Below are 21,867 nucleotides of genomic sequence, written 5' to 3'. Positions count from 1 at the left end.
CTCTTTCCAAAGTGAATCACCTCACACTTTTTTCTGCATTAAACTCCATTTGCCACCTCTCAGCCCAGCTCTGCAGCTTATCTAGGTCCCTCTGCAAACTGTAACATCCATCCTCACTATCTACAACTCCTCCGACTTTGGTGTCATCAGCAAATTTACTAATCCACCCTTCTACACCCTCATCTAGGTCATTTATAAAAATGACAAACAACAGTGACCCCAAAACAGATCCTTGAGGTACACCACTTGTAACTAAAGTTTTTATCATGTCAAGTGTTAATGAGTGTTAATAATGTGACCATCAGAAGAGATCTGCAAATGAAGGGGCATAACTGCAAAGTTTAAATATCAGTAAGAACATATGCACTCCCACACTATTGTCTTTTCCTACATTTCAAATTTTTACAACCCTAATTTTTGGCTGAGTCATTAGAAAGCAAGAAGGAATTAAGTAAATAACTTGGTTTCTTTCCTTTGGAATGTAAACTGTTTGAATCATGTTTATGATGTACTTCCATTTTGATTTAATGCAAAAGGCCCACCACAGACTTGGCTATAGTTGCTGAAGTATTTTTTTAATGGCCATGTCAGAATGTGCCAACCAAGTTGAGACCATGTGCTTTCTTTTTCGGAGATTGAAGATTAAATCAAGATTACAATACTAGTGGCTTTGCATCATGCTAACCCGGCAGAAGGCTGTATGAATAAATGATCTTTTATTTAACTTTTCATCTCTGCTAATTTTCTGCTCAGAACTCATTGTAACGCATGTTTGTAATCTGCATCTGTATAGAAAAACCTGAGCTGAAGGATGGGATGTTTTGATTCACTTAGTTAGACATTTTCTCTATTATTTAAATTTTCACTTCAGCTGTTTTTAGATTGGCAAAAAGCAAAGTGGTAAGAGGTTGCTATGCAAACTGCTATTATGAACGAGTGTGCAATAGTTTTACAATTGTAAAACTGCTGCTGATATTTGAATTTATTTCAACATCATAACTGCAGCAGAACTTTCGACTTGCACACCAGTCATTTTGTCCACATTCTTTTCTAAAGTTATTTTCCTGGAGCAATATTATGCGACTGGCATTTATGCTTGGTAATATGAATGGGCTTTATGGCGAATTAGAATATCTTGCCTATCTCACCTAAAGTCGCACTTTGTTTTTGTACAAACACATTTCTTTGTGACTTCATTTACAACGCATCAGTTGCTATCATTAGTTTGCATTCAACAGTACATTCTCATGCCATATTCTTTCCTCCTCGAGCCCAGAATGGGTGTAATATCTAGCACTTAAAATATTGTTTTAAAACCCTTTTTCAAAAAGAATACAAATTGACAAAATAATGTGGATTTTCGTTCAAATGCTTTTGGCGGCATTAAAAATGTTTAAAAGGAGGATAAGTAGTTGCACGGTTGTTAGCAATGCTGCCTCACAGCGCCAGGGACCCGGGTTCGATTCTCGGCTTTGGTCACTGTGTGGAGTTTGCAAGTTCTTCCCCTGTTAGCATGGGTTTCCTCCGGGTGCTCTGATTTCTTCCCACAGTCTTTAGTTGTGCCAATATAGCTAGCACATCAGTGAAAATCGGCTGTATCAGGAAGAGCAAAAATGTCCCTTGGATGTTCTGATGTCACTAAGAAAGCCCGAATAACCTGTGACGTGTTTCAGACTGGTTTCACAACTGCTTTGTACCAGAGGTACATGCGCATTGTTGGGCAACTGGACTTGAAGAAACCTGTAAAGTCATGTTGCTCCTGGACAATTGTTCAGCACATCTCCTGCTGAACTGTTGGTGAAGAACAATATTTTCAATGTTTACTTTCCTCTCTAAAGGGGTCATGGACTGAAGAATGTCTTGGTCTATGAAATATAAATACAATAGATGCTCACCTGCATAGACTACCGCAGTAGCCTGTATTTTTTTTCTTCCTTCAGTAAATTTGAAGCCGTTTTGCAATGCGTCCTGACTGCTGTACAGGAATCGGATTTCTTTATGGCTAGGCCCCTAACCTGCTGATGTAATGCTTCAGAACTCCTACCCACCTGACGAAGGGACAGCTTGTTCCGAAAGCTTGTGGTGTTTGCTACAAATAAACCTGTTGGACTTTAAGCTGGTGTTGTGAGACTTCTTTCTGTTTTTACCCCAGTCCAATGCTAGCATCTCCACATGATGTAATCCTTCCCAGGCTTTGACCTAGTTTTTGCCATTGTGGGGGTTATTGTGATTCATTGGTGTGAGGGCTAATCAATTCAGGGATTATAGTGAGAGTTGAATCTTTGGGGCTGGATTGTTAATTGTACAATTGCTGTCTGATGTTCTGCAAACTCTTAGGTAGTCTTGGTGCATTAGAGGCCAGGGATACAATATTTTGTATGAATTGAGGTACAGTTCTCAAGTTGGGTATTTCTAATCAACACTGGTCCTCAAAGGAATAAATTGAAAGAAATGTTTATTGTGTATATGTTGTTTTAAGGCCAGTTAGAATTTTTTTCCCTTGAACAAAATCAATTTGATTCTGAAATTTTGAAAATTAATATCTAACCAAGTTCACTTTGCCTCAAGATCAGCACAAAAACTGCAAACCAGTAACCTAGCCAATGATCAGTGCCTATACCCAGGATTTTTGTTTTCCAGTGCCCAAGTTACAAACAAGATTGGTGTCATAGTGGACAGTGAAGAAGGTTATCTAGGATTGCAATGGAATCTTGATCAATTGGGCCAGTGGGCTGACAAATGGCAGATGGAATTGGTCAGTCGAATCAGGGCAGGACTTATTCCGTTAATGGTAGGACACTGGGGAGAGTTACAGAACAAGGAGATTTAAGGGTACAGGTTTATAGCTCCTTGAAAGTGGAGACACTGGTGGACTTAGTGGCGAAGAAGGCATTCAGCATGCTTGGTTTCATTGGTCAGAACATTGAATACAGGAATTGGGACATATCGTTGAAGTTGTACAAGGCATTGGTAAGGCCACATTTGGAATACTGTGTACAGTTCTGGTCACCCCATTGTAGAAAGGGTATTACTAAACTAGAAAGAGTGCAGAAAAGATTTACTAGGATGCTACCAGGACTTGATGGTTTGAGTTATAAGGAGAAGCTGGATAGACTAGGAAGCTTTTCTCTGGAGTGTAGGGAGCTTAGGGGTGATCTTATCGAGGTCTAGAAAATAATGAGGGGCAGAGATCAGCTAGATAGTCAATATCTTTTCCCAAAGGTAGGGGAGTCTAAAACTAGAGGGCATAGTTTTAAGGCGAGAGGAGCAATTTTGTTCATACAGAGGGTGGTGAGTGTCTGGAACAAGCTGCAAGAGGTGGTGGTAGAGGCGGGTACAATTTTGTCTTTTAAAAAGCATTTAGACAGTTGCATGAGTAAGATGGGTATAGAGGGATATGGGCCACGTGGAGGTAATTGGGACTAACTTAAGGATTTAAAAAAAGGAGTGGCGTGGACAAGCTGGGCTGAAGGGCCTGTATCCATGCTCTATGACTTTAGGGGCATTGGGAAGAGGAGGGCTGTAAGGCAGGCAGGAGGAAGGACCAAGAAATCTAGTGCAACATGGTGAAGTACAATGTGGCTGTATCACGGGCTGGAGGCCAGGCAGAAGCCACTCTGTCTTTAGCAGAGGAGAACACTATAGAGTTCAGCCAATGGCAACAGCTGTGTGGAGTATTTTAATATAGGAGACTGTACACTACAGCTACAATAAAGTTCTGGCTGACCAGGGTCCTGCTCTTACTGCTTTCCACAGGCGCATTGGAAGGATTTTCTTCACAGCAGCTTCTGGTTCAGAGGTAAGGATGTACCAACTTTGCCATAAGACTTCCCTTTGCAGAAAAAAAGACTTAACTGAGGGAGAAAGGAAGCATGACACCAGGCTGAGTTAGAAAGGTGCTGGATAGGAAACTACAGAACACCCTGCTGTAGTGGTGACAATAAGATGATATTTGTACATTTGTAAAATGTTTGTTGATTTCGAATTTAGTATACAGTTTCCTGCTGTTGTTTCAATTTGCCCTCTCCTACATTTACCAATATGGCAACCACTGCTGGTGACTCCACACTGGCACATGATGGCCAGAGCAGTTGTGCAGTTTTTTTTAAAATGCAAAGTTTTTTTTCCAGATCTGTCTTCTAATTGACTTGGGTGTTAAGATGTTAATAACATGGGTGTGACTAGCATTGATTAAGATTTAACCTTGACACAACATTATCTACGTGACATAAGAACATAAGAAATAGGAGCAGAAGTAGGCCATCTAGCCCTTCGAGCCTGCCCCGCCATTCAATAAGATCATGGCTGATCTGTCGCTGCTCAGTTCCACTTTCCCGCTTTCTCCCCATAACCCTCAATCCCCTCTCTTATCAAAAACCCATCAACCCGCGTCTTAAAAATATTTAGCGAGGCAGCCTCCACCACTTCAACGGGCAGAGAATTCCAGAGATTCACCACCCTTTGAGTGAAGAAGTTCCTCCTCAACTCTGTTCTAAATCGCCCCCTTTTATCTTGAGGCTGTGCCCCCTAGTCCTACTGTCTTTTTTGAGTGGGAAGAGTCTCTCCACCTCTATCCTATCCATCCCATTCATCATCTTATACGTCTCAATGAGATCTCCTCTCATTCTTCTAAACTCTAACGAGTACAAGCCCAGTTTATTCAGCCTCTCCTCATAGCTCAAGCCCCTCAACTCCGGTATCAGCCTAGTAAACCTCCTCTGCACTCCCTCCAAGGCCAAAATATCTTTGCGCAGGTGCGGCACCCAAAACTGCACACAGTACTCCAGCTGCGGCCTCACCAATGCCCTATACAGCTGCAGCAAGACCTCCCTACTTTTATATTCAATCCCCCTCGCTATGAAGGCCAGCATCCCATTTGCCTTCCTGACCACCTGCTGCACCTGCAAGCTGGGTTTTTGCGACTCATGCACAAGGACCCCGAGGTCCCTCTGCACCGTCGTCTGCTGCAGTTTTTCGCCCTGTAAGTAATAGTCCTTCCTACCATTCTTCCTACCAAAGTGGACCACCTCACACTTGCCAACATTAAATTCCATTTGCCATTCCCTGGCCCATTCGCCCAGCCTATCTAGATCCTTCTGCAGACTCTCCACACCCTCCGCACAATTTGCCGTTCCCCCAATCTTGGTGTCAACAGCAAATTTCGACACCCTACACTCGGTTCCCTCCTCCAGATCATCCATATAAATGGTAAAAAGCTGAGGCCCCAGCACCGACCCCTGGGGCACTCCACTAGTCACCATCCGCCAATCCGAATAGCACCCGTTGACCCCCACTCTCTGCCTCCTATTTGACAACCAATCCTCTATCCACGCTAACACCCTACCCCCAACTCCATGTCCTTCGACCTTCTGCAATAACCTCTTGTGAGGTACTTTGTCAAACGCCTTCTGAAAATCTAGAAAGACCACATCCACCGAGATATTACAAGTAATGCATCATGGGAAAAGTCACACAAATTACTTTGACCTGCAGTTGTGAGTGCATCTTTAATGGAATTTTAAGACCCATCTACCATTTCACTAGATAGTATTTTTGCACATTTGCACTGAGCAGAAAAAGACCAGCAAGTTTGAACCAACATGGTTGCAGTGCCTTTGGATAGGGAAGAGATTGGAGAGAGGCTAAACTGGACGAGGAAGACTCGAGAGGGAGTTGAAATGTTGTCATGTGTGTATGACATGAAAAAGATCATAAACTGTTTAAATCAAATTGTACTTTCTGCTTTTTAATAAAAGATATTTTAATAATAAAATGTACTTTGGATCAGAATCCTGACCGCTACATATCACATGATTTGCAAGTTGGCTGTTTTCTGGAAACTTTCAACAGTAATTACAGGACAAAGCTCAACCATCATCCTGGGTGGAAGCTCATGCCTATCACTGTGTGGGCCCGTTACAATCAATGAAACAAGGGAGCAGCAGACAGTCTGTCTCCGTAGCTTAACTTAAAACAAAGAGAAAACAATTGGAACTTGTTAGATCCGCTGAGGCATTAACTATCTCCTAAGGTGAAAAATGTATTTTGACCAGAGACATAGAAACTGTTTGAACCTGAAACTGATTTGTCAGTGGCTAATGTCAAATGACCTCAGCCTCTCGGCCTTTGGAAAATTTTAATGTTACCATCGTGGACCCATTGGGCAGTTCGCTGTTAAACACACAGCCTTTCAATGCCAGACTCCAAGCTGACAGCAAAGTGTGCCTCATGTCTTCAAAGCTTCGTTCTCTGGAAGATTCCTGTCATTGCTTGCTGAGTGGGCCAGGTTTTCGTGTACCAACCTTCCCTTGCTTCATCACAACTAACTTTTAAAAGAATTCTGCAACACCTATGTAACCCACCTGAAGCTCAACTCCTCCATGAAGGAACTGTCACTTGATTTGGATATTCATATGAATTAGTATTCATATCTTTGATTCTTTGTTTTAAGTTCGGGGCGACACGGTGGTACAGTGGTTAACACTGCTGCCATACAGCACCAGGAACCTGGGATCAATTGCCGGCTTGGATCACCGTCTGTGTGGAGCTTGCTCATTCTTCCGGTGTCTGCGTGGGTTTCCTCCCAGGTGCTCCAGTTTCCTCCCATGGTCCAAAAATATGCTGGTTAGGTAAATTGGCCATGATAAATTCTCCCTCAGTGTACCCAAACAGCTGCTGGAGTGTGGCGACTAGGGGATTTTCATAGTAATTTCATTGGTGTTAATGTAAGCCTTACTTGTGACTAATAAATATACTTTATCCTTTTGAAGGTCAAGCATTGCAACTCCAATTTTGAAAGAGTAAATTCAGTTGATTGACAGTCACAAGCTGTTACCTGGCACAACATTATATATACACTGTCACAGGCAGCAAAATAATGGCCCAAGTGCCCTCAGGAGTGGAATTATCGTTGAATTGCTGCTGTGCTCTTAGCTTTCTTGGCCATGACAGAGCTCCACATTTCCGGCTTGGTCTTCCAATCCCAGTTTGCTCAGGAATGCAGAATTATCTTCCATTAAACTGCTTCCTGTTAGTGCTCAACTGTGGACCGGAACAAAGAAAATTACAGCACAGGGAACAGACTTCAGTTGGGGACTTTTTCCAGAGGGTCCCAGGGAGCAGTGCAAATGCCCATGAGAAGTTCAAATATCCTAAGCAATTCCCACAGTCATTGCACTGGGTCTACTGCAGAACCCCAAAGCTCATTTTGGAGGGCAATCCAGAGACCAAAAGATCTACTACCTGTTTTTGGTATATAATAGATTTGTAGTTAACATATGCTACCTGAATACATTACCAAGTGGAATTTATTCAGCTTCGTCTTCGGGCTCATCCTGCAAAATGTTAAAATAAAGTCTGTGTATCGGAACTAATAGTGACAATAATTGGTACAGTACTGATATTATAAATCTTGATTTTGGTCCCGTAGACAAATGGTTCACATCAACTGGGCAGTTATGTCTTGCCATTTTGGTTAATTATATTTCATTGCTTTATTAGTTAAGTAGTTTTGTTCCTTTTACTATATTTTGGCATGTGTTATACATGAAACTTGTCTCAAAAATGATTCAATGTAGATTTGAACGTTGAAGATGTATTCCATTGTTTAATTATCCTCTTGGAGATGCACTATGCTGTAGAAGTTTATGATCGATTTGCTTATGCAAAGTGCGGGAAAATTTGAATGATGGTTTTTTCTGTTGTAAGAAAGTGATATAATCCAATCTAAGGGAAGTATTAATGTGAGGAGTTGTATAAATTTAATTTTTACATGCGAGCTTGTTTAATTTGGTTGAATTCTAGCATCCGTGCATCAGCTCTTCTGTTTACACTGCCAAAACCCTATTCCACTGGTCTCTCTTCCATGGTCTGGCCTGTGCCTGGGTGCCTCTGGAGAGAGAAACATGCAATGTCCACCAACTCTCATGATACCTTCCGCCAACAGTAAGGATCTCCAAGGTACATAGTATCTCTGACACTGGTAACGGCATTCTGGTTTAGTTGGGAATGCTTTCATTGCTGATTTCTGCTGCATTGGTTTGAATGGAGGACATATTTAGGGAAACGAGGAAAACTTGTTCACTATAAGTAGAATTGTCTTTATGGGGATGGTAGGGGGGGAAAATGGCATAGAGGTCAATTATCAGCCATTGTCTGTTTGTAGAGGAGCAGGTTCAATGGGCTGAAGGCCGTACTCTTGCTCCTCTGTTCCTAATTGTAAATTCACTTTTGAGATGGTCTGCTGCTAATATAAGTGGGTTAGGTTTACCAGTGAGCTACTCCATCAGTACCTGTTTTGCATGATTATGTAACTCAGACTGATGTCAAAAATATTCAAAGATTAATTCTCCAACGTTCTCTGTTTGCTAGGCACCTTTTTTATAGAGGTCATGTATGTTTTAATTTGATATGATCTAATCGTGGAGTATTGAGTAGATAGGTGAAAATATAATTTTGTTCACTGCTCACCAATTGTGACAATGACTTAGGTTTTATGGTGAGGAGCGATTGCAAACACTTGCTGTCCCATAGTCTTACAAGTGCCCAATGACTTTTTTAGTGGGCTTTTGTGGTAATTTTTCCTTTAATGAATTGTTGCCCACCTAATTGCCGTTGAACTGATTGGCTTGCTTGGCCATTTCAGAGGGGAATTGAGAGTTAACCACATTGCCATGGGCCTGGAATCTCATTGCTTGTAAGGCAGACCAGGTAAGGATTAAAAGACCTTAAAGGATATTAGTTTTGATTTGATTTATTATTGTCACATGTATTGGGGTACAAAGAACAAAACAGCACAGGAACAGGCCCTTCAGCCCTCCAAGCCTGTGCTGCTCATGCGCCCAACTAGACCATTCGCTTGTATCCCTCTATTCCCAGTCTGTTCATGTGGCTATCTAGATAAGTCTTAAACGCTCCCAGCATCTTGGCCTCAACCACCTTGCTTGGCAGTACATTCCAGGCCCCCACCACCCTTTCTGTAAAATACATCCCCCTGACACCTGTGTTGAACCTTGTCCCCTCACCTTGAACTTGTGACCCCTTGTGTTCGTCACCTCCGACCTGGGAAAAAGCTTCCCACTGATTATGCCCTTCATAATCTTATACACCTCTATTAGGTCGCCCCTCATCCTCTGTCTTTCCAGGGAGAACAACCCCAGTTTGCCCAATCTGTCCTTATAACTAAGACCCTCCATATGAGACAACATCCTGGTAAATCTTTTCTGTACTCCCTCTAAAGCCTCCACGTCCTTTGGTAGTGTGAAATACTGCGTCCAGTTCTAGTCGCCACTAGAACTGGACACAGCATTCCAAATATGGCCTAACCAGCATTTTATATAGCTGCAACATCATATGCCAAGTTTTATACTCTATGCCCTGTCCAATAAATGCAAGCATGCCATATGCCGCCTTCACCACCCCCTCCACCTGTGCTGCCACCTTTTAAGGATCTGTGGACTTGCACACCGAGGTCCCTCTGTGTCTCTATATTCCTGATGGTTTTGCCATTTATTGTATAGCTCCCCCCTACATTAGATCTACCGAAATGCATCACTTTGCATTTATCTGGATTAAATTCCATCGGCCATTTCTCCGCCCAATTTTCCAGCCTACCTATATCCTGCGGTATTCTCTGACAATGTTCGTCACTATCCGCAGCTCCAGCAATCTTAGTGTTGTCTGCAAACTTACTGATCACACCAGCTACGCCTTCTTCCGAATCACTTATATATATCACAAACAGTGGAGGTCCCAGTACGGAGACCTGCGGAACACCACTAGTCACAGACCTCCAATCGGAAAAAGACCCCTCTGCTACTAGCCTCTGTCTCCTATAGCCAAGCCGATTCTCCACCCATCTAGTTAGCTCATCTTTTATCCCGTGAGATTTAACCTTTTGCGCCAGCCTGCCATGAGGGACCATGTGAAGTATAGTGAAAGTTGTTTCTTGTGTGCTATACCGACAAAACATACCACATATAGAATACATAGGAGAGAAGGTCAGGAAGGAGTGCAGAATAAAGTGTTACAGTTATAGCGAGAGTGTATCGTTTTCCCAACAGAAGGTGGAAGACAGTATGCCCGGGGTGCATGGGGTCCTTGAATATGCTGGCTGCTTTTCCGAGGCTGTGGGACATGTAGATGGAGTCGATAGTTGGGAGACTGGTTTGTGTGATGGACTGGGTTATGTTCACAACCCTTTGTTGCTTCTTGTAGTCTTGATCAGGGCAGGAGACACACCAAGCTGTGGTACATTTGTAAAGGATGCTTTCAATACTGCATCTGTAAATATTGGTGAGAGTTATAGCAGATGTGTCAAATTTCCTTACCCTTCAGAGAAAGTAGAATTATTGCTGGGCTTTCTTAACTGTAGCATCAGCATAGATGGACCAGGACAGGTTGTTGGTGATCTAGACACCTAGAAACTTGAAGCTCTCGACCATTTCCACTTCACGGTTGAAGGGGCATGTCCTCCACAACATTTCCTGAAGTCAATGACCTATCTCCTTTGTTTTACTGACATTGAGGAATAGATTATTGTCATCACCCCATTTCATCAAATTCTCTATCTCTTTCTTGTACCCCTGTTTGAGATCCAACCCACTGTGGTGGTGTCGTCAGCAAACATGCGGAATTTGTTGCTGAATCTGATGGGGTCCTAATCACAATCAGTGATAGTTTCATGGTTATCAATTCTAAATTCATCAATTGAATTTGAATCCCACCAATTGCCATGGGAGAATTGAATCTATGTCCCCAGCACATATTAGCCTGGGCTTCTGGATTATTAATCTGCCGATGGCACCATCATCCACTGCATTACTACTATGCCACTATCTCTTAGTTAGGGAATTGCCATCTGATGCACTGCTTAACTAACAGTGAGTACTGATAGTCTCACTATTATACTGTAAAATTCAAGCCAATATGTTTGCATGTTTCAAGATCTGAAGATGTGCTTTTTTTTGTTGTTGGTTCAATTGGTAAAAAGTATTTAATACATCAGCAAGTACTTAGAACAAAAGTAAATTGTGAAAACACCATATTTGTTAATGGCAGCCTCCCAAAAATGTCCTGTTTTTTTGGGATAATGTGTTAAAATAGAAGTTGTACCAGGTGCCACAGGTAATCCTGCCAGTGGGATTATTGAGGAGGAATAGATTTTTTTTAAAGATTTAATTGGATGATTCCAGAAATCTCAATTATTTCAAGAAAGGATGAACAACCTGGGTTCATTCTTCTTGAATGGAGGTATGTGATGGAGACCCTTAAACTTTTGAAAGGTTTTTAATAGAGTTAATACAGAGAATATCAATTATGCTAACAACCATGAAATTAAATAGGGAATTTAAAAGAAACTGCTCTTTACCTAGAGAGTGGTGAGAATACACAACTCCCCACAAAAAGGCAAATAGTAAGGGAAAGCTGGATGAGTGAGAAGGGGTGTGAAGGGACTGAAGGATTATGTTGATAAAGTTATATGAGGAAGGATGGGCGGAGGTTTGAACGAAACACAAATGGATTAGTGGGACTGGATAGTATGGTTCTGTGCTTTACAATCCATGTCACTCTGAAGCTCCTAGAAAAGTTCCCAACCCTTCCTCACTTCAGATGTATTAGTCACGACTTGATTTGTCGAATTCACCTGAGTAACACTTGGGCACAAAAATCAAGCTTGATGTTTTGTTGCAGGACTGATAAAATGCTGCAGTGCCAGTGGTGCGTCTTCAAGTGATAGATTAAACCAAGACTCCCCTCTGGTGGATGTGAAAAATCCTACACCGCTACTTTGATGAAGTGTCATCTGGTGTCATGGCCATTATTTATTCTTGATTAACATTTAACATCACAAAAAAATTAATTATTTTCACTTTGCTATTTGTGGGGGCTTGTTTTGTGAATTGGCTGCTGCAGCATTTCCTATCTTCAACAACAGGAACAGAACTTCAATATTATTTCATTGTCTGTAAAGTGATTTGTGACATCCTGTGGTAGTGACAAGCATTAGATAGATGTGCATTTGTCTGTCTTTCATTCTCCCATTTCATGGAGATGGCCTTGACCATTGTGTCATATTACATTCCTTGCCCATTAGAGTTACAAGATAAAATGTTTTGGAATAGCCAGTGAATTGTATTTTTTTTTGTGTAACTTATTGACTTTACTGGCATGTGAAAAAGAATTGCATTCTGTTTCTACTGCATGGAACTTTCCTATTTAAAAATGTCTTGGGATCAAATTTCTTAATTTTCCATAAAAACCAAAATATGATTGTTTCATGCTTTTTCATCTATGTTCAAAAGGCCTCACTGCTGTCCATACCCGTTCCCATCAGACCAAGTGCCTACCTACCCAAAATTTACCTTGTTTTGTAAACATTCACTTCCCCAATTCTCTTGCATTTTCCCATCCACACTCGAATAATTCTTCTGAGTGCTTCTGGATTGTAATTCCACTGAGTACTCTTTCCTCATTCCTATCTTTGTTCTGATTGTACTATCCCACTTGTGGACCCCCATGTAATAGGTATGTTATAATTGGTCAACTCTATTGATTTACCCTCTTTTCTCATGATATCTCAGGATTATCTAACTTCGCCTTAAAATGCATGGACATTATAGCAATTTTGTAGACTGTCTGGCCCTGCCAGATTATAGCTCAATGTGCAGTCAATGGCAAAGCTACTGGGCTTTGTGTTTGCCACACATCACTGACCTCTCAGATAGCTGCCAGCAAAGATCAAGTGCTCTGTGAGTGGCTTTCCCTTTTCCTGATGGCAATTTAAATCTGGTGTCAATCTCCTGGTGTACAGCAGAGCAGCGATGTCTGCAAGCTGCTAAGTAGCTAAATTGAAATATTTATATGGCAAGCCAGGAAGTTAAAAGTTCTTAACCCTCAATATTAATTTAAACTGATGATTATGATTGAATTAAGATAGAAGCTAAAATAAAGATACACAAACTTTTTAAAAAAAGTTCTTTTTAATCATTGGGTAGATTTAGTGGCTCCATTTCCAGTCAATTATTGTGGGCAATGGTATTAAATTGGCCAATGTTGGGATATGTTTAATTGTGAAAAAGCAACACGACTCAACAAATTGAAAAAAAATGGTTGTATTAGGTGTTAGGAAAAAGTGGGACTTGCTTTTCATATGAAGCTGATAACTGGTATTTATAACTATATTTATCAATGCATATATGTCTAATCTAATTTTAAAAAGTATTTAAACTTGGTTTGTGCTAGCTCTGAACTGGTTGGTGGCTGCTAAACAGCTACTCATTCCTCTTGGATGGGAATACGTTACCATTAACTGTTTATTTTTCACTGCCTGGGTGCAATACTGGCTCACTCTGTGTCATTTTTGTCCAGTATCTCCAACACTGGATGTGTAGGTAGTTTTAAAGAGTCTATACTCAGTGGAGTCATGCCTTTCAAAATAAAAATGTTTTCCCCAACTGTTGTGGGCCTCTTATGTCACACCTGATGCTTTCAAAGTGGTCCCTGTTTTAGACAGTATAAATTTGAAGCATTCTTTTATTTTGGTTGGTGTACATTGCTCATTTGAGGGAAAGTGGATCTCTGCTCATAAAAGTGTGCACTGCAATCATAGGAATCTGAAAGCAGATTTTTTTTTCAGTTTCTAACCTGCATCATTGGTCACACTAAAAATTTTAAGTAATTTCTGTGGGAGTTAAGCACCCTAGATGACATTGCTAGAGACTGGAATAGCTCCCATTTTAAATGCCAATTTTAGATCCCAGTTAAAATGGAATAAGTTAGACACAGAATTTAACTCCATTTGCTCTGTCTTAACATTTCATATGGACCCTCATGGCCAACTGTTGGAGCAGATATTTTGCTGATCAAAATTTGAGTTGAGCTGGAAGTTCAATGCTTAACCCACTGCAGTCCCCAATTCTCATGAATAAAGATTTAAGTGTGACTGCTTGCTTTGCATTACTTTTATTGAGATACGAAGCTGAAATAATATGAGACTATCTTGCTGAAATGCACTTACCAACATTTGATGGAATCAACTTGGTGCCTTGAATCTGCAGTCACCTTAGGTTTTGTCAATTCAGTATGAAAACTTCCAGGCAAAGTCTAGTATACATGGTCTTGAATCCTTTGCATGTTGTCCTGATTAAACGTGAGGGGTAATTAAAACATTCTGTTGTTATGGCAGGTAAGTGCAAAATGACTCCCCTATTCTCCCACCCATTTGATTACAATGGGGACTTTTAAAAATGATTAGAGAGGATATGTCAATTCTGTATGTCCCGTGGTTTGTGTGTAGCTAATTACTCTGGTTTTCTTAGGCTAAACAAAGAATGAGGTATGTTGAAATATAAGAAAACCATTCATAGGGCACACATGGTTATCTGGATTTATGCACACGCAAGTACAGATGGGAGGGTAAGAGGATAAAAATGTTCTGGACAGTGTTCAAGTGCCCAAGTCCAGTTAGTCCTCAGGGAAAGACACCATATACTCAAGGAAACTAAGTGAGGTTAGATATAAAATTTGCCAAGTGCTATAAGTTATGAGACGTTCAGTGAATATAGGGAAATCTCACTAATTTCAAAATCAACTACGTTTCACCTAATTTCAAGAAAAGCAATTGAAATAATCAAGGAGGCTATAGACTCATTACTTTCATAGAGGTAATTGGCAGAATAACTAAATTAATCATTAGAAACAAGGTTGATTTCCTCCTCACCTGACTCCAAATTTCAGTAAATCATTGTTCTTTTTTATCCTGTCCCTTTAGTAAGTCCCCCTTTCCCATGGTTCCTGACACATTAAATTTGGAATTATTTTCCTCATTCCAAATCTCCATGGCCAGACCTTTTCTAACCCTACCTCACTGGCTTTACTGCTGCCTGGTTCTCTTATTCTGACTGTTCACGTCAGGATCATCAGACACCTCGAACTTCATTTTTGTAATCATCTCAAATTATTTCTACCACTGTATTTCCCTTCCTTCAAAACCATATTTCCCACCAAAGCCTTCACTACTTCTCTTAATTTCCACTTGTACATTGGTACCTGTTTTATCCCCTTTATTAAAACACCATGGGATGTTTTTCTATGTTTCTGATTCAATTCTGTACTCTGTTAAATTGCATCGCCCATCCTTAGAATGTCATACAAGAATGTTATGAACAACAAACTTCTTGAACTTAAGGTTAAAACCTTGGAAATCTACTGTTTTAAGAAATAGTAAAGCAGCTAATATGAAGATTGTAATGTTTTTAAAGAATTTTATTCCACTGTAGATAAATAGATTGTTGTTTTTTGAAAAAAGCTTAATTTTTAGAAATATGAAAACTTGGAAACCAAAATAAAATTTACAGTTGTACTTGGCCATGGAATTTTGTATCGTCTAGCCAAAGTCAGTAATGTCAGGACATTCCAAAACATACAAACTTACAGTCCAGGCTGTGAATCACATTGAAGCTTGTGGAGAAACTTTTGGCTACATGACTGCATATTTTGTCAATTTTCCTTCAACTATATAAGCAAGCATGTGGACAACATTCTTTGATTTTTTTTCTCTACAAAACTAAACCTTGACTTTGATAAAGCAAACATTTATGGTAGGTATTTTCACTTTTTTCCCCCAAATTTAGTTAGAATTTTCTGCATTTCTTTATTTTAAGACTTTGGACTGATTAACAGTGACTAAAATTATATTATCTGATTTTGGTCATATTTTACTATTTTCACAAGTAAATATCAGAATTTGCTCAAGTTAATGTAAATCCACAGAATTTAGCTCAGCTCAGCACAATAAACAGTTATTGATAAAAGTTGGCACCAGCCAGGTTTTGGGCTTTGTGCCTTTTGGGAAAATAATTAAAAAGAGTAATTTCAATTTTATCAAGTAAATATGGGAAACGGAAGCCTTCAATAATGAATACTAATTTAGAACACTTAACAAGCTTAATGTTGCAATGAGATTTGTAGCAAGACTAAATTTCTAATGAGTTATTTTACTTGTCTGTTTGCATAGTTTTACAAGAGTTGATGACGAAACAGTGTCAAATTGTATTTGGAAACTGCATAGAAAATTCTAATGAGCCCATTTTGATTGCTGTGTTTTTATTACATGCATTCTAAATGTCCTGGTCATAGTATTCAGTGCAAACCTGTCAATTATTCCTCCCACCCACCTGATGATTTTCTGTGACTCAGGAATCTATGTTCTGTTATCTAACCTGTGCTATCCAATTAAACCTCACCATCTGGGTGAGGGTTGAGGCTTATGTTGGGTAGGATTTTTGTTCATTACTACAACTACTGTTTAAGTTAGGATATAGATGTTGAATAAGAACCTGGTAATGAACTTGGCATTTCAATAAATAACCACTGCTAATTTATTTGATATACTAGACAATTGTTGCTTCTGTATACAAAGGATGGATGGGAGATTTTGGTTTTTAGAAACAATTTGTGATGTTGGCGTTGACAGTCAATGCTGCTAAAATGAAAAATGACAGAAGGAAGCTGCTTTTGTTAATGGTGTAGCAAGATCCAACTGTATGATAAGACCATCCATCTCAGTATCAATAAATATTTTGAGTTACAGTTGTAGATACAGAGAAATAAATAGAACTCAAACCTCCAAACGTACTGTTCAGTCCAACCAGTCTGTATTCATATTTACTTCCCACAAGAATGTATGTTCCCATATTATTCTGCCTTGTTCCCATTTCCCTTAGTCAGCCACTCCCTCCACTGCTGATGCATAGAGGTAACATTCTGTGCCATCTGCAGGTTGCATTGCAACAAGATTCCTTTGACAGCACATTGCACATCGACAACAACAAGGTGAGTAGAAGCACCACTGTTTGTAAATTCCCCTCTAACAAGCACACCATATGACTTGTAATTATATCATTGTTCCTTCATGGTTTCTGTGCATCACCTTTCCTGATTTGGATTTGCCAGCGTTGGATTGGGGTAAGCACAGTAAGAAGTCTCACAGCACCAGGTTAAAGTCCAACAGGTTTATTTGGTAGCACAAGCTACCAGATAATCTGCTGCCAAATAAACCTGTTGGACTTGGTGTTGTAAGACTTCTTACTACCACCTTTCCTAACAGCATCGAAAATACCAGAATTGCAGTAGTTGAAGGAAGCAGCTCATCACCAACTCCTTGAGGGAAATAAGGAATGGGCAATAGTTTCTGGCCTACCCAAGAACATTCACATCCTGTGAAAGTATTAAGAAAAAAAAATCCTTCGTTCTCTAAACGGGCAGCACGGTAGCACAGTGGTTAGCACTGTTGCTTCACAGCTCCAGGGTCCTGGGTTCGATTCCTGTCTTGGGTCACTGTCTGTGTGAGTTTGCACATTCTCCTTGTGTCTGCATGGGTTTCCTCCGGGTGCTCCGGTTTCCTCCCACAGTCCAAAGATGTGTGGGTTAGGTTGATTGGCTGTGCTAAGAAATTGCCCCTTAGTGTCCAGGGATGCATAGGTTAGAGGGATTAGGGGGTGTAATATGTAGGGATATGGGGATAGGGCCTGGGTGGGATTGTGTTCGGTGCAGACTCGATGGGCCGAAGGGCCTCTTTCTGCACTGTAGGATTCTATGATTCTAACTATAGAATTGAATTCCGTAGTGTCTCAGTTCTTCTTGCAAAAGAAATGTAACACACTGTCTTTTTAAATCTCTTGTTTTTGGATCTGTGTCCCCTCATTGCTACTGTTTGTAATAATATTTGTGCAAAACCATAATTTCTATCATTGTGATTATATGATTCAGTTCTCCAAAAAATAAAATTTTCTCATTTTCATGCTCTGGCCATCACTGACCTTAAAGCAGAAGAAAAGTTGAGAAATGTATTACACCCATCTTCCGTGCACTTGCTGAAATCCTGATTGCCAAAAACATCAAACAGGGTTTTTATGTGTTTACAGATTTCCCCACCTTCTCTATAAATTTTGGGGTGGAGAATTCATGAATAAAAAGTACTTCATATAGATTATCCTTCCTCTGAGTGCCTTCCTTCCCCCACCTCCACTAAAGGCATGCATTTATGTTGCAGTGCCATTCACATGCCAGCTGCTATCTGGTACCTTGCCAACTGTAAGTCTAAACTGTAAGTATCAACAGGACATCTGACATGAAGAAATCACATACTGTTTGATCTTTTTCTTGGCTGCAGCTGACTTCTCCACATATACTTGCCAATAAGAATTGGTGTTTGCTGTACTTTGGGTAATTTCTTCCCTTCCTTCCCATCAACTAATTTAGCACAAACCAATCTGAGACTTTTCTGCCTGTGTTAAACTGAATAGTTTGTTTTCTATATGTGGCCTCTACTTGCAGTGATTATCAAACTTATCTTGTTGAAGGACCTCTTTTCAAATTGATTATTATTCTGGCACCCCCTCCCACTTTAAATTTTAATACCACATAATAATCATAATAAGAAAATGCTTTGTATAAAGAATATTTTAATTCTCGTAGGAAACAGGTATTTTCTGACAGGTGCCAGTAAGCTAGGTGTGCCTGCTTTTCGCAGCAGAATCAGTCAGTTCTTGGCAGGAGCATGGTAGAAGCAAGGCCTAAGATGAGTGCAACAGAGCATGGAGAAAGCATTAGGTGAGCATAGCCCTATGGGAAGCAATGCTTGGGAGGAAGAGAGCCTCTGGTTGCCAGTCATTTTCTTAACTCTTGACCATGGCACTTCCGCATTATTTTGTAGACTCCCTGGACATTCTCTGCAGAACTTTAGGGCCCCACACACCCCAGTTTGAAAACTAACATGTTTAAAATTCAATCTGAGAAGTATAAAACTTGAAACTTTGATCGTAACCATATTGGTTGTACCTGTTAAAAACGCACCTCAAGTATCTAATGAATGAAATTAGGACCATTGAAGGAACAAGTGAAAAGGGCACTCCAAGTGCATGCCTTCATCATACTGTGTTAACTCAGAATTATGCAGCTCTTCCTTGAGGCTTTTCCCTGCCTGATTGATGCTCTGTAAGCACTAAGCCAGAAATAACATCTTTTTATTAAGTACTTGCGTCCAACTGAGGAAGCTTCAGGCCACCTCATATCTAATAAGCTCCAAAAACTCTGCTCACATGTTGACAGGTGACAAATCACACCACAACATCTAAAGTAATCACCAATAATTATTTTTTATGAAATTGCCCCTCTCCCATTTAAACTCCCCTCCCTTCCCCAAGCCAACGCTTGTAAGGAAATTGCCTAAGAAGTGCAATCTTCCAAATGGACAGTTGCCCTCCATTGGGACCAATTGAAAATGTAATTTAAAGCACAAACTTCGGGTGGTTCCAACTTAAGTGCATCACTATTTGCCCAGAAAAAGTTAGGATTCCAGTCATTCCTCGTTTCTGGGTAAAATGAAAAATGCTGCAGGTACTGAAATCTGAAACAAAAATTGCTAGAAAATCTCAGCAGGTCTGACAGCATCTAGAAAGAGAGTAGAGCCAACCTTTTGAGTCTAAATGACCCTTTGTCAGAGCTGAGAGGTAAGGGAGTCAGCAGAGATTTATAGTGAGAGGGTAGGGAAGGGTTATGGAATTGGACAAAGGAAATGTAAATGAGCTGTTTTTGGGTAACTACTGTACAGGCCCAGGCCTTCCACCCATTGCAGTACCCCATCAAAAAACTATATATAAACTGATCAGTGATAATTCAGACGGAGTGATTATGAAGTGGATTCGATAACAAAGGAGTAAGAGAATGCTATTGACTAAGTCAATGTTGATGAAGCAAGCCAAAGTATTCTAAGATTAATTGAATATTTCCACTCCATGCACCTATATTTCAAGTTGGTTAATCAAATTTAATATGCATCGTGAAATACGGCAAAAAGTGTATGGAGATAAAGCCTCTGCACGTAATGAGGCAGCTGAAAATTACATGGATGAGTTTGAACTTAAAACATTACAGCACAGTACAGGCCCTTCGGCCCTCGATGTTGCAGTGACTAGTGGAACCAATCTAATGACCCTGTAACCTAAACTATTCCAATGTTATCCATATGCCTATCCAGTGACCATTTGAACGCCCTTAAAGTTGGTGAGTCCACAACTGCTGCAGGCAGGGCATTCCACACCCTTACTACCCTCTGAGTAAAGAACCTACCTCTGACATCCGTCCTATAATTACCGCTCCTCGATTTAGAGCTATGTCCCCTTGTGTTAGCCATCACCATCTGGGGAAAAAGGCTCTCACCGTCCACCCTACCTAACACTCTGATCGTCTTGAATGCCTCAATTAGGTTACCTCTTAACCTTCTTATCTCTAACAAAAATAACTTCAAGTCCCTCAGCCTTTCCTCATAAGACCTTCCCACCATACCAGGCAACATCCTGGTAAACCTCCTCTGCACCCTTTCCAATGCCTCCACATCTTTCTTACAATACAGCGACCAGAACTGTACACAATACTCCAAGTGCGGCCGCATCAGAGTTTTGTGTAGTTGCAACATGATCTCACGGCTCCGAAATTCAATCCCTCCACCAATAAAAGCTAACACACCGTACGCCTTCTTAACAACCTATCCACTTTGCACCTACAGGTTATCCACTTTGGCAGGAACAATAGTAGGAGGGATTACTATTTAAAGGGTGAAAAGCTGCAGCATGCTACGGTGCAGAGGGACCTGGGGGTCCTTGTGCATGAGTCGCAAAAACCCAGTCTGCAGGTGCAGCAGGTGATCAAGAAGGCAAATGGGATGCTGGCCTTTACAGCAAGGGGGATAGAATATAAAAGCAGGGAGGTCTTGCTGCAACTATACAGAGCACTGGTGAGGCTGCAGCTGGAGTACTGTGTGCAGTTTTGGTTGCCACACTTGCGTAAGGATATTTTGGCCTTGGAGGGAGTGCAGAGGGAGGCTGATACTGGAGATGAGGGGGTTAGACTATGAAGAGAGACTGAATAGACTGGGTCTGTACTCGTTGGAGTTTAGAAGGATGGGGGGGATCTTATAGAGATGTATAAGATAATGAAAGGGATGGATAGGGTAGAGGTAGAGAGATTCTTCCAGCTCAGAAAGGACAGCAGGACTACAGGGCACAGCCTCAAGATAAGGGGGGCGGTGCAGTTTAGAACGGAGTTGAGGAGGAACTTCTTCACTCAGAGGGTGGTGAATCTCTGGAATTCTTTGCCTGTTGAAGTGGTGGAGGCTACCTCGCTAAATATATTTAAGTCACGGTTAGATAGGTTTTTGACAGACAAGGGAATTAAGGGTTATGGGGAGAAAGCGGAAAAGTGGAATTGATCCACTTCAGATCAGCCATGATCTTATTGAATGGCGGGGCAGGCTCAATGGCCTACTCCTGCTCCTATTTCTTATGTTCTTATGTAACCTTATCAACGTGGGTGCCAACTTCCAGGGATCTATGCACATGTACACCGAGATCTCTCTCTGCTCGTCGACACTACCAAGAGTCCTTCCATTAGCCATATATTCTGTACTCCTGTTACTCTTTCCAAAGTGAATCACCTCACACTTCCGCATTAAACTCCATTTGCCACCTCTCAGCCCAGCTCTGCAGCTTATCTATGTCCCTCTGCAAACTGTAACATCCATCCTCACTGTCTACAACTTCTCCGACTTTGGTGTTGTTAGCAAGTTAATTGCTGATGAAAACCTTTCTGCTGATCAGATCTATAATGCTGCTGAAATATCCCTATACTGGCATTGCATACTAAGGAAAACCTTAGCAATAGCTGCTGAAAAGGCACCCACAGGTATAAAAGTTGCAAAAGGTAGGTTGTGCTAATGAGGCTGGGACACAGATATAAGTTGATATGTATTGGGAAAAATGTCCAACATGTTTCAACGAATTTTTAATATTTCTAGTTCATTAATGTGAC

General features: G+C 40.7%; 1 protein-coding gene across 5 annotated transcripts in view; it reads left to right on the top strand.

Moving 5' to 3' along the window:
* The window catches only part of tbl1xr1a (TBL1X/Y related 1a), a 192,223-nt gene that overhangs the window by 80,786 nt on the left and 89,570 nt on the right, over positions 1 to 21,867 (top strand). Inside the window, exon 1 of one of the 5 annotated variants that reach the window (XM_080185617.1) lies at positions 3,781 to 3,799. The exons of the other annotated variants lie outside the window; for them this stretch is intronic. The gene's annotated coding sequence lies outside the window, so the exon portion shown is untranslated. Of the gene's footprint in view, positions 1 to 3,780; positions 3,800 to 21,867 lie in introns of those variants that run through there. 5 annotated transcript variants of the gene reach the window in all.

Source organism: Carcharhinus amblyrhynchos, chromosome 3 (assembly GCF_965287045.1).
Source record: "Carcharhinus amblyrhynchos chromosome 3, sCarAmb.v2.hapA, whole genome shotgun sequence".
Classification (NCBI taxonomy): domain Eukaryota; kingdom Metazoa; phylum Chordata; class Chondrichthyes; order Carcharhiniformes; family Carcharhinidae; genus Carcharhinus; species Carcharhinus amblyrhynchos.
This window is presented reverse-complemented; position numbering and strand designations above follow the sequence as displayed.